This window comes from Astatotilapia calliptera, chromosome 3 (genome assembly GCF_900246225.1).
Source record: "Astatotilapia calliptera chromosome 3, fAstCal1.2, whole genome shotgun sequence".
Taxonomy (NCBI): Eukaryota; Metazoa; Chordata; class Actinopteri; order Cichliformes; family Cichlidae; genus Astatotilapia; species Astatotilapia calliptera.
The window spans coordinates 16,308,066-16,320,881 of NC_039304.1; the positions used below are offsets into that span (position 1 = coordinate 16,308,066).

Sequence of the window (12,816 nt, forward strand, 5' to 3'; positions counted from 1 at the left end):
TCTTCTCATTAGACTCAAATCTGTCTTGTAGCATTACTACACATTACCATGCTTACAAAAACAATGCACATATACGTGTATTGCTGATATTCGCAGAGCTCCACTCCTCTGTTTAAATGCAAACAATAAACTTTTGAGAAGAACAAACGGCCCATTCCTTTTATCTGCTCTCATGTGACAGCATTTGATTATCAGGACAGCTGCTATGTGTGAGCAGCTGCTGTAAGAAGTGAAGGACCTCAAACTGCCACGACCATTGCTTTGAGCAGAAAGATGATTTCACCCTAATGACACCCTTAGTAATTCAGCCTTATTTGCATTTTATGTTACAATCGTTCCTACTTTCTCAAATATTTAACACCAGTTTAACATATTAGCCTGGAAATTTAAAAATAAATAAATATTGAAATATATCTCTGAAAACAGTCCAAAGGAATGAAACATTCAGAAACCTTTTTGGAGCCATTTTTTAGGCCGGTGGTATGAAAAGAACAACAGTTTAAAATTGCATTAAGTAATTGTTTTTCAAACTGTTTTATTTAAGTATTGAAGTGTTTACACAGTGTGTTTCACAGTCATTTTGAAGCTTATCATTAACAACTCTCATTATTAAACCGGATGTGTGTCAGAGCCTGTCACCTCTCGCCTCTTTCACAATCAGCTGACCGCGTGAGCGAGCGCTTTAGTTTGTACGCGCGCTCCCTAGAGGCGGAGGCTTTGCATCTGACTAGGTGAGGCTGTCAGAGACGCGAGCAGCTGGCAGGAGGTGAACTCGGAGTGAGCACAAGGTAAGAGATTTAAAAGGGAATCTGTCATTCGTTTATTTAAACACAGAAACTCATTTTTCCCTCCCTCTGTCTTTGTGTTGACTTTTTGCTGTTGTTTGAGGGCTCGAGAGACGACACGCGCTTCGTGTCTGTGTCCCACGCAGGCGGAGACGCTTATCGTCTTAAAAAATTAAGGCGAGGCTGCAGTTTAACGTTAAACGTGCTGGATAGGGAACATTATAAAGCGTATGGGGGAGTTGAAAGCAATTACGTCACTTTTATAGGAACTCCGTAAAGCAACTCGGATGCTGTTAAAAGTTTGTTCAACAGGATCACACATGCTCTACATTTTTCCCCTGCTCGTGATTGTGTCTGCGTTCTCTCTTTTGTAATGTGGAACACGAGCTGTTTCCTTTCCTCTGCTCTTCCAGTAATATTGGTCAAACTGGCTTTGTAGTGAATGCAGACACACCTCTCCGTCTTCCCCTTTATCTTCTTCACTGCAGTTCAGTCGATCCAGTTTCCACACAGACTGAATCCACTCCGTGTTCACCGCGTTTAATCACATTTTCTGTCTGTGCTCATAATTAAGAGCTGCAACATAAACTGCAAGAAAGTAAATTGAATTTAGGCTCATGTGGCCCTACCACAGATGGGAATTCGTTCGATGAGAGATGGGGTCCAGCTGCAGTATGGGAAATGTAGTATTCATTGTTTTGGACTCTCTCTTCTGAGTCTCTCCTACTTTATAGAAGAGACACACTTGATAGCTGGAAGCATGCCCATGAATTATAAAGTGTGTTATCATAGCTACTAATGCACGATGCCATCACCTTTCATTTGCAATGAAATGAAAATATGTTTGTGTCTAATTCGATGATTGGAGTTTTGGTCAGTAATTTCATTTTTTGTTTAAAGCTTGTCAATTAATAAAAGTTGCTCTTTTATTTATTTATTTTATTATTTTTTTTAGCAATGACACTGAAATATTTGGGAGGTTTCAGTTGACGGTCTATAAATATTACAAGAATGTAAAATTTTGCAAGACTCAGAGGTGTCCATTTAACCCTCTCAAGGCAGGCGTTGCCAATTTGCAACAGTTAAAAACTAACAACCTGATCACCCCACATACATATTTTATGAGTTTTGTTTTTTTTTTACTCAGAAGTACCACTGCAGGACTTGGTTGTGCATTAGCAACAAGAAGTTTAATGAGAGGGTTAAGTTTTTTTTGTTGTTTTTTTGTTTTTTAATCAGTTACATCTTATTGAGCGCTCAGAGAGCTTCAGTGTGGAAAATGGCTCCTCCGTGAAATAGAAATATTTCAGACGTGCCATCTCACATAAAGTTAGGGTGATTTACTGTTAACAACAACGTCTCACTAAAAGTTTCCTCATTATCTCCCAATGCTAATGCTAGCTGCCGCTCTGCTAGTGAATTTGGTTTTCAGATTTGATATAATTTAATGTCTTAGATATACAGTATGTTGTGACTGACCTGGTGTTTCATCAGATTAGATGTGCTATGTTGCCATGACAATTTTTTCTGAGAGTCCTTTCAATTGAGATGGTTTGTGGTTCACCACCGCTGCCACCATACTGTGTGTTTGTTGTTCTTTAACACATCAGAGGAACGCTCTCTTTCTTCCTCTAATCCTGGTACCACTCCTCATGTTATGGTACCAAACATCTGTTGCAGACTGATTTAGTAGTACCCTGACAAGTACAGAGTTTGATATCCAATCCCAGTCTGTTTGCTGCTTGCAAGCTGCTGTACTTAATCACATTGGGGAAAATTAAAAAAGAATAGAAGTGGTGGATGGTCATATGCTAAAATTGGGTCGTTTTCAAACATTTCTCGATGTTTGATAGCCCGCTTGATGACCTGACAAACCTGTAGGTTGGAGCCCACAGGAGCCTCAGACGAAGGAGGAGCTCACAGACAAAGATACAAATTTCTTGTATTGTAATCAGAAGATTTGTTTTGTTTGCTTCATTGTCACCGCCTTTTCTGACTGCTCAAAATCGCTTTGCACAACTTCACTTTGACCTTTAAAAGAATCTGAACAATTTTTTTTTCTCTCACCAGCTCAGCTCTTTATCTTCCTTTGCAGGTGAAGAAACTCATTAGGAAAAATGGCGAACAGTAACCTTCTGGGACGCATCCGGAACCATCCTCAACCCCCAGCACCCGCTCTAGGTAAAATCTGGTGGAACACTGGTTTAACTGCCATAAATGTAAATTATGTCAGTTTGTTTAATTTATTGTGTTCATTTATGTTATTTATTTTCTTTATTTATTGTTCCTTTTGGGGTAGGAACTAAGGTTCATTCTGTGTTGCACACAGGCCTTTTTAAGTGACGTAAAGGGAAGTAAAAGGCATGTGCAAGAAGCTAAGTTAATAAGTTAACTAAGGCAGAAGAAGGAATAAATAAGCAGTTTAAAGTAAAAGAAAGCTGCAAAGAAGAAGAAATTGGGAATTATTTTTGTTAAGTTTTGTTCCTGAAGCGGACTCATTCCCTCACGGTTACGTGCAGCCAGCGAGGTACGTTAACTTTGTTTATCGTGTATTTGTTAACTTGGGTTTAAATGTTTATTTGTAATATTTATGTTGGTCATTCTGTACTTTTATGTAATAACAGTTTGACGGTGGATTTTATGGTGTTTCTGAGGAGAAGTGTGACAGAAGAATAAATCCATCTGTGAATGAAGAACCGTGGTGTCGTGTATTAACTGGAGGGAGTGATAACTGGTGTCATAGCTTCATTTCTGTAAATATCATGTGAAGAAAATGAGTTCAGTGTTTTATTTTTCTTGCAGCGATTTCAAAGGTGATTTTGTGCGGCATGCCCATTGCTCAGATTGCAATTGGTGAGCTCCATACTTACTTACTTGACTGAGTGTTCACAAGTATTAAAGTTTTCCAGGCAGCTCAGATTGTTCTTTTTTTGAATCATCCTCCTTGTGTCCACCAGGGACAATATACCTTCATGAGTGTCCGCGTGAGCACTTCATCCCCATCTATCTGATAGTGGTGGGAGTCTTTGGCCTGATTCTGTCGTTGCTCTCCTGCTTGCCCTGCGCCAGGGAGCCCGAAGAAGGCACCTCCAACCCTCTGAGCACAATCTGCACAACCTGGAACTCCTTGACATCTGTCTTTCTCTTCTGCTGGTTTATTGCTGGTGAGTTAAAAAGTCAAGGAAGTGACCTGTTTCTGGTTGGCTGCCTGTTAAAATTGTGTAAATACAATCATGGTCATCGGACAAACCACCAGCATAAATTCACACCGAAGAGATTAAACATTAACGGCTCTCAGCACCGCAAACAGAACAGGCAATGTTTACAGTGTGCTTCATGCAGCTTTTATAGCAGAATGTTTCTATTATAGACCACATTAGTTTCAGCTCCATGACTCTCCTAACACCAAACTGAATGTATTAAAAAGCCAGCAAAAAATATATGGTGTTGTGTTAAGTGCTCTGCCTTCATTGTGTCTCTTAGATTTATCATAGCAGACACTGAGTCTTATGTACTCGGGGTGCAGGATTCCCTGTCTAATCATTAAAACTGATATCCCACGCTAGCACTGCGTGAAAGAAGCTAGCCGCTACGAAAACGAGGAGTACAAGCTCGAAAACATGGATGTAAATTAGGACTGTAGCCTTTAGGGTTGAGTGTTGATTGATCAATATGCTCTCTTTTCTCATTGGTCAGAAGATCAATAGCCATTATTCTTGGCAGAGTGAAGAGCAGATCACAATCTGTATATGAATGATGGATGTAGCTTCCAGTTCTTAAAAGTTTAGCGAATGGAGAAGTTTCTTAAACCTGCGACGTGACTGCTGCGACGTGACTGCTGCGACGTGACTGCTGCGACGTGACTGCTGCGACGTGACTGCTGCGACGTGACTGCTGCGACGTGACTGCTGCGACGTGACTGCTGCGACGTGACTGCTGCGACGTGACTGCTCTGGTTCTAAAAATACTTAAGGTTGTGCAAAGTCTCTGAGAAAATGCTCCTCAGCTTCCTCATTGTCTCACACTTCCCGATGGCCTTATCGCCCTCAAGTACTGGTATTGCCTGGGTAGGGGCATCCAAACGCCTCACAAGAAGGGATAAAGGAAGTAAATTTAGTAAAGGTATGTTAGAAAATGATGGTGGTGTAAGACTTGGATTAATCCATGTCTGGGAAACTGGGCCTAGTTTTCAGAAGTAATCTGGAAGGTCTAATAAGATCAAGACAAGACATTATTTTAAAAAAGGTTATGAATTAAGAATGTTAAAGGTGATCACAGTAGATAAACCTTAACTCATTAAAGACTTAAATCTATCCATAGGCTCTCAGTGTTTGCTGCTTTCTGTCAGAGCCAAAAAGTGCAGAAAATGTGTCAGCTGATGTTTTCAATCATCTTTTCAATTGTCTCTTTTGCTAGCTAACATCACCAGCAGTAGCTGACTGTATCTGTCTTAATTGTGGCTTTTGTGGTAGTGCAGTTATTTAGGTCATGCAGTACAGTGCTTCTGAGTCATGATAAAGTAGGTGAGGTAAACTTGGTTGTGGATAAAATAGCGAATTTCTTGCTAATTAAATATTCCCAAAATAGCTGTTTATTATCAAACTTCAATCAAATTTTATCAGGCTCGCAGGGGCGCTGGAACCTATCCAAGCTACCATTGGTCGAGAGGCAGGGTGCGTTCTGAACAGATATTCCATTTGTCATAGGGCGTTAACAAACTGCAGGCAGTTAATTGGGAATCTTTCTAATTTTGTTTTAATTTTTTTTTTTTTTTTTTTTTTTTTTTTATAGCACCCCCAGCATCCTAATGAAAATGCTGGTAATCTGAATTTGATCATGTTTGAAAGTCTGTACTTAGATCAGAGTGAGCCTATAAGTTCTGTTTTGAACAACCAGGATAAAAGTAAGATGGATTAGATGCACATAATCCAGAGAAGGAAAAAACTGGATTACTAAAACCAGATATTTTTGAAGGGTGAGAATGAGAATGTTGTAACATGCAAGGGCCACTAGGTGGCAATATATGGCTGTTTTAATGGATTACTACACACAAACCCCTGAGAGGTACATGTAACATGAATTAAGATAATTAGAATAGTTGTCTAAGCTCAGTGAGGCTTCAAGTGCTGCTTTGCACATCCTGTCAGCTGTCAGGCCTCCAAACACTAAAGTCCAGCTTATGTGCAGAGAGATCAAACAATTATTATTCATTCTTCACTTCATTTGTTTTTTTCTTTTTTCTTTTTTTTTTTTTTAGGTAATGTATGGATCTACTCTATTTATCAGCCCAACTACACCAAAAACACAACAGATGTGAGCACCTACTGCAACAAGACCCTGTACCTGTTTGCCTTCTGGACCACCACTCTGGTTTACATCCTGATCGGTTTGTTTTTCGTGTGCGGCTTCTTGGTCCTCCTCTGCTTCTGTCTGTGTGGCCGTGCCGATCCCGATGACGACGTGTAAAGACGTTCAGAAACGATGACGGTACTGGACGCACACAATGAATATGCTGCTGATGCAGATATGTTTACGAATATGTTGTAAGTGTGTGATTTGACCGCGCATCTTGTGTTGAAAGATGATCATTTTCTATACCTCTGCAGCAGCTACTGTTTACAGGAATTTTATTCTGAAATCAAGAAGATCATTGGTGTTTAAGAATTTATGCGAGAGCTGATTCCAACAGCAAAATTATTTTTACTTTCCTATTTGTTTCCATGTTTGTCCCAGGAAAACACATCTATATTATAAATGTGAGGAAGGTTTTTCTCACAAGGATCTCAGCTCGTCATTAAACTCTTTTAGTGACGCTACAGATACAGATGACATCGTTTACTGCCATCCTATTTGCTGATAAACGCCCAGCATCAGTGTCAGGATTCAGCTGATACATCTGAATCTGTAGATGTGCTGTTACATGATGAGCCACAAATTTGGGTTATTGCGTGTAAATGATGAAATGGAAAAAGTCACTTTGGTAATGGTATCAATCAGGGAATAAACGAATACCAAAAAAAAATCCTGTGTAATGTAGTTTTTCATACTTTATAATTCTGTAAAGTGTAGGTTTGTTTTCTGTGGAAACCAACACTTCTCTGTATTTCACTGTTCAAAATGTAATCACATCATTAAAGTCTGTCAGAGGTTTATCGCTGTAAGTTATGGATCATGAATCTTGACATTTGAAATAAAAGACCTGCCGTATTTTGTCATGTCAGAAATAAAAACGAAAGACAAGAGTGGGAAGCTTTGTGTGGCTAATCGATTTTATCTGAAAAGCAGAAATTCTGGACCTACACGCTAAACGGTAGTTATCTGTGCAAAAAAGCATTAGACCCAATCGCACAATGGACAGTAAAGATATTTTTAGTGTATCTGATGTTTAAAATTTGCAATCTGGCACTGTCTCAATATCAAAGCTTATTTATTCAAATATCTGTTTCTGTGCAAGACGACTATGGGTAAGAATTGAAGTATACACCTCTATACACCATTCTGTTTTAAATTATTAGTTATTACTTCTCCTGCTTGGCTCACTTCCACACCCTGTGTTTGTCCAGTCTTTCTCCCCTTAACCCAGCCGGTCACAGCAGATGGCCCCGCCCCTCCCTGAGCCTGGTTTTGTTGGAGGTTTCTTCCTGTTAAAGGGGAGTTTTTCCTTCCCACTGTCGCCAAAGCACTTGCTCATAGTGGGTCACTTGTTTCCTTTTTGTGCTATTGTTGGGTCTTTACCTCGCAATATAAAGCGCTTGTGATTTGGCGCTACCTAAATAAAATTGAATTGAAAAGGGTTAGTGTCTGTGAATAGTCAACTGCCACTGACAACTGACTAATCTGGACCATTGAAACCACTGAATAAGAGCCTATTATATATCATGATTAAAAAAAATCTAATGAATGATGATAAACTAACCATTTATCTGCCTAGCCAGTTTAGGGAAAGTAATAAAATTAAGTGTTTTACAATTACACTCGTTCAAACCCTTTTAAACAGGTTGGTTCATATACAATGTAGTTCTGTTTGGTATGTAGAATACACCTTTCATTATGGGAAAACCTTTAAATTGCCAATGTTATTGGTGTCACAAAAGAGAAACAGTGGAGACTGATGATTTCACTCAGGAAGCATACAGTGGGGCAAAAAAGTATTTAGTCAGCCACCGATTGTGCAAGTTCCCCCACCTAAAATGATGACAGAGGTCAGTAATTTGCACCAGAGGTACACTTCAACTGTGAGAGACAGAATGTGAAAAAAAACTCCATGAATTCACATGGTAGGATTTGTAAAGAATTTATTCGTAAATTAGGGTGGAAAATAAGTATTTGGTCACCTCAAACAAGGAAAATCTCTGGCTCTCACAGACCTGTAACGTCTTCTGTAAGAAGCTTTTCTGTCCCCCACTCGTTACCTGTATGAATGGCACCTGTTTGAACTCATCTGTATAAAAGACACCTGTCCACAGCCTCAAACAGTCAGACTCCAAACGCCGCCATGGCCAAGACCAAAGAGCTTTCAAAGGACACCAGGAAAAGTATTGTAGACCTGCACCAGACTGGGAAGAGTGAATCTACAATAGGCAAGCAGCTTGGTGTGAAAAAATCAACTGTGGGAGCAATCATCAGAAAATGGAAGACATACAAGACCACTGATAATCTCCCTCGATCTGGGGCTCCATGCAAGATCTCATCCCGTGGGGTCAAAATGATCATGAGAACGGTGAGCAAAGATCCCAGAACCACACGGGGGGACCTGGTGAATGACCTGCAGAGAGCTGGGACCAAAGTAACAAAGGTCACCATCAGTAACACACTACAACGGCAGGGAATCAAATCCCGCAGTGCCAGACGTGTTCCGCTGCTGAAGCCAGTGCATGTCCAGGCCCGTCTGAAGTTTGCCAGAGAGCACATGGATGATACAGCAGAGGATTGGGAGAATGTCATGTGGTCAGATGAAACCAAAGTAGAACTTTTTGGTATAAACTCAACTCGTCGTGTTTGGAGGAAGAAGAATACTGAGTTGCATCCCAAGAACACCATACCTACTGTGAAGCATGGGGGTGGAAACATCATGCTATGGGGCTGTTTTTCTGCCAAGGGGACAGGACGACTGGTCCGTGTTAAGGACAGAATGAATGGGGCCATGTATCGTGAGATTTTGAGCCAAAACCTCCTTCCATCAGTGAGAACTTTGAAGATGAAACGAGGCTGGGTCTTCCAACATGACAATGATCCAAAACACACCGCCCGGGCAACAAAGGAGTGGCTCCGTAAGAAGCATTTGAAAGTCCTGGAGTGGCCTAGCCAGTCTCCAGACCTCAACCCCATAGAAAATCTGTGGCGGGAGTTGAAAGTCCGTGTTTCTCGGCGACAGCCCCAAAACATCACTGCTCTCGAGAAGATCTGCATGGAGGAATGGGCCAAAATACCAGCTACTGTGTGTGCAAACCTGGTAAAGACCTATAGTAAACGTTTGACCTCTGTTATTGCCAACAAAGGTTATGTTACAAAGTATTGAGTTGTATTTTTGTTATTGACCAAATACTTATTTTCCACCCTAATTTACGAATAAATTCTTTACAAATCCTACCATGTGGATTCATGGATTTTTTTTTCACATTCTGTCTCTCACAGTTGAAGTGTACCTCTGGTGCAAATTACTGACCTCTGTCATCATTTTAGGTGGGGGAACTTGCACAATCGGTGGCTGACTAAATACTTTTTTGCCCCACTGTAGAGGCTTGCAAAGTGAAGGCTGGGGTGGCAGTTTTAGCAATTTTATTTATGAGTGGGGGCTCAGTGGAGACGAGGAAACTGTTATTTAGGTTTTTTTCTATAAAATAAATCAGAGAAAACTGTGATAGACTAATGAAATATTAGCAGTAATGCATTGTAAACAGATGCCAACTGCAGTTAAACCCCAGAGGAAGCGCTTGCAAGTACGTGGCTTCCTGAGGACATAACTTTCTGTTTCATCACTAATCCTCCAGCATTGTTGTTTTGGTGGCGCAGGCTTCTTCCTTGGTACATCTTCACATCTTTTTTCAGTGCACCTCCAGGTAAACACGTTTCCTTATAAAGAGAATGAAGGTATAACAATTTTTATGCTACTTTTGTACTTGTGAGTACTTTTAATGCCAGTTAAGAATATCTCTACATGCTTATCAGTACATGATACTCAGTCTTGTGTGTCATATCGTCCCACTGATGGATTTGTTGAGTTCTTCATGACGCATCCTGTATTGTACTCTTTTATACTTGCATTTATGTTTAATAGGCAATAACTTCTGTCCATTAATTCTCTTCACCTTATCCAATCCAGAGGGGCTGGAGCCTGCATTAACTAAATGTTACTTTTTAAAAAAAGAAAAGAGCAAAAATGTTCAAACAAATTTGTTGTTTGTTTTGTGGTAGACTTCCTGCCAGTACAAATGAGAGGAGCCACTTTATCATTGTCCTTTATGGGAATTTTATTTATTTTTTATTTTTTATTTTTTTATGTTTTTTGTGGCACATTACTAACATTTACATAAACTGAGTGTCTTACACAGCAGAAAGGTAACACCTGATTTTATTTTCTGTGGGGGGGATTAGGTGGTTGCTCATTATGCAAGACTGTATGGATAGTAAACGCTTCTCTTCTCTGGCAGGCTGATCTTTTCATTTTCCTGACAAATAAAAACAACTGGACTGTCTGGATCTGTGCTGGTGAAAGTTGGCACAATGGCAAAACAAACAGCATCGTTAGGTAAGAGAGTCCTGTGCAGCACATCTGCAGCTGTTGAGCCGTCTCATTTGTGATGTTAAAAATCTATTCTGTCTCCCTTCAGTTTGCATCTTAGTGCTTTTATTCGTCACAGTCTTTGCTCAAGTGATAGTTGGTAAGTGAGAGAAGCAGCACATTCAGACTGAATTTATCTGAATATATATTACCAGTGCATGTAGCATGTGTTATTTTTATGATATTATTAACAGATTAGTTGCTTCACATACAGAGATAACAGGACCAGACAATAGAAAATGACATGCATAGTTGTAAGAATACCATAGTTTCCCTTTATGCTCCTGCACTTTAACTAATGATGGTGCTGAAGGTGTTTTTGTCCTCTGCAGCCTGAATTCCAAACAAATTAGATACATAACATCTGAGACTACCTCTCAGCATCAGTAAGACACATATTGACACATATTGATTGTTTGCTCCACACTTTTTGTTAGGATCTGATCACTCAAGAAAGCAGAAGTTGTAAAAGCTTAACAGTTGAATTAAGAAAACTGTGACTCCATGAGCGAGCCCTTCACTGTGTCCCCAACAATACACCACACCAGTGTAGACTAGATCAAATAAAGAGTTCAGGAGAAAAGCCAGAGGTTTATAATAAGATAGTCATCAAACAGGTGACGTGCAAGCAGTTCTGGTGATACTTTGTCTTTGTGCCTAAAAGGTGGGGAGTACTTCAAGGACTGTCCAGGAATTCCCTTCATCCCTATTTATCTTTGTGGACCCATCTTTGCCTTCTTTGCATGGTGTATGTACGGGTCATGTAACGAGTTTTGTTGGTCCGTGACTACCCTCTTCTTCATTTGCTGGTACATTGCTGGTAAGCTTTAAGGGTTTTACTCAATTTCTGACCACAGCAGGCAGCTCTTGCAAAATAACATGACGCCTGCACAGCAGAAAATACCACATTAAGCAAGCAACGAGTATGACAGAGAACGAAATCCAAAAGCAAAACTATACGTATAGTTAATATAGGAATTATTCAAGTAACCAAGTGATAAGTTCAGATCCTAAACCTAAACCTGACCAGTGTACTCTGGGAATGGACATTTTTAACATCAAGGAGACTTTAACTTGGCAAAATAAAGGACTAATTAAGCAAAAATATCATACTAATTCAAGTACTGATGGGATTAAAGGAGGAGCTTAAACCGCTTGTTTCTAGCTGTGGATGAAGTTAGGTGCTGCACCAAAAAAAAACAGATAAGGAAAATAGAAATAATGAAAGCTAAAAACGACTGGATTCATCGCAAAGCTTGTGTTTGTTCTCCTCTCAAGTGCCCGAAGAATAGAAATATATAACACATTCTATTCAACTGTTTCTTTAATTGATATTGCACCAAAATCATTCATTTTCTGAGATCTCTCTCATATTTCTGCAGGTAATGCAGTGATCTACAGCAATTATAAACAACTTCAGATTACAGACTACAGATACTGCAACCAGACACTCTACCTTTTTGCATTTTGGAGCACCACTCTGACCAACGTCTTATTATTTATTTGTTGTTGTTGCTATTGTAAAGAAGAGGCAGATGAGGTTGATGTTCAAGTATAAATAGACACAGAAGGTCAAAATCAGTGTGTATGCTGTCTAATGAGTGTTTTTATGGGATATGTGTATTTAAAGCATATCATCAAATGGATAAAACAGCAGCACTGACATTATAATTGAAGTGTAAAATGCAGGATTAAACATGATTGTTTTTGTAAAAATGCTTTTGATATGAACTTGAGCGTTTGATTCATTATTACAAATAATATTTTCAGCACTTGATTACATGTGCACATAAAACAGGTTGGTTGATGCTTTTCTGCCTCACTGAGCCACTGGCAGCTCAGTTATTACGAACTCGAGATTCTCAAAGGTCCAAAACGTATAAAGCTGAAATGCAATGAAATGTGGCAAAAACAAAACACCAGGGAGAATATTTATTTCATAGAATGCTGCAGCTGAAAAAAGTTTATTCTTCAGTGGAATTGTTAGTTAACTCCAGTGCTGTGCAAAAGACCACTTAAAAAAAACCCTAAAACTAACAAAAACTAACAAACAAAAGCAAGAAAAAACAACAACAAGATAATCTGGCTGTTTGGAAGCAAGATATAGATAAATTAGGGGGGTCTCAAGACTTTTTCTTAGTGCTTTATTAACAACAGAAGTATAGGATTATTGCAGAGATAGTACCTGTATTTAGCCTGTTAATAGCAAATATTAAATAAAAGCACCACATATCAATATTAGGCCCAGTT

General features: G+C 39.4%; 1 long non-coding RNA gene across 1 annotated transcript; it reads left to right on the forward strand.

Moving 5' to 3' along the window:
• The first annotated feature begins 3,025 nt into the window (after nucleotides 1-3,025).
• On the forward strand, nucleotides 3,026-3,478 carry LOC113018720 (uncharacterized). Its single transcript, XR_003271849.1, has 2 exons — nucleotides 3,026-3,312; nucleotides 3,410-3,478. It is a non-coding gene; the product is annotated as an uncharacterized LOC113018720 (long non-coding RNA).
• Nucleotides 3,479-12,816: the final 9,338 nt, after the last annotated feature.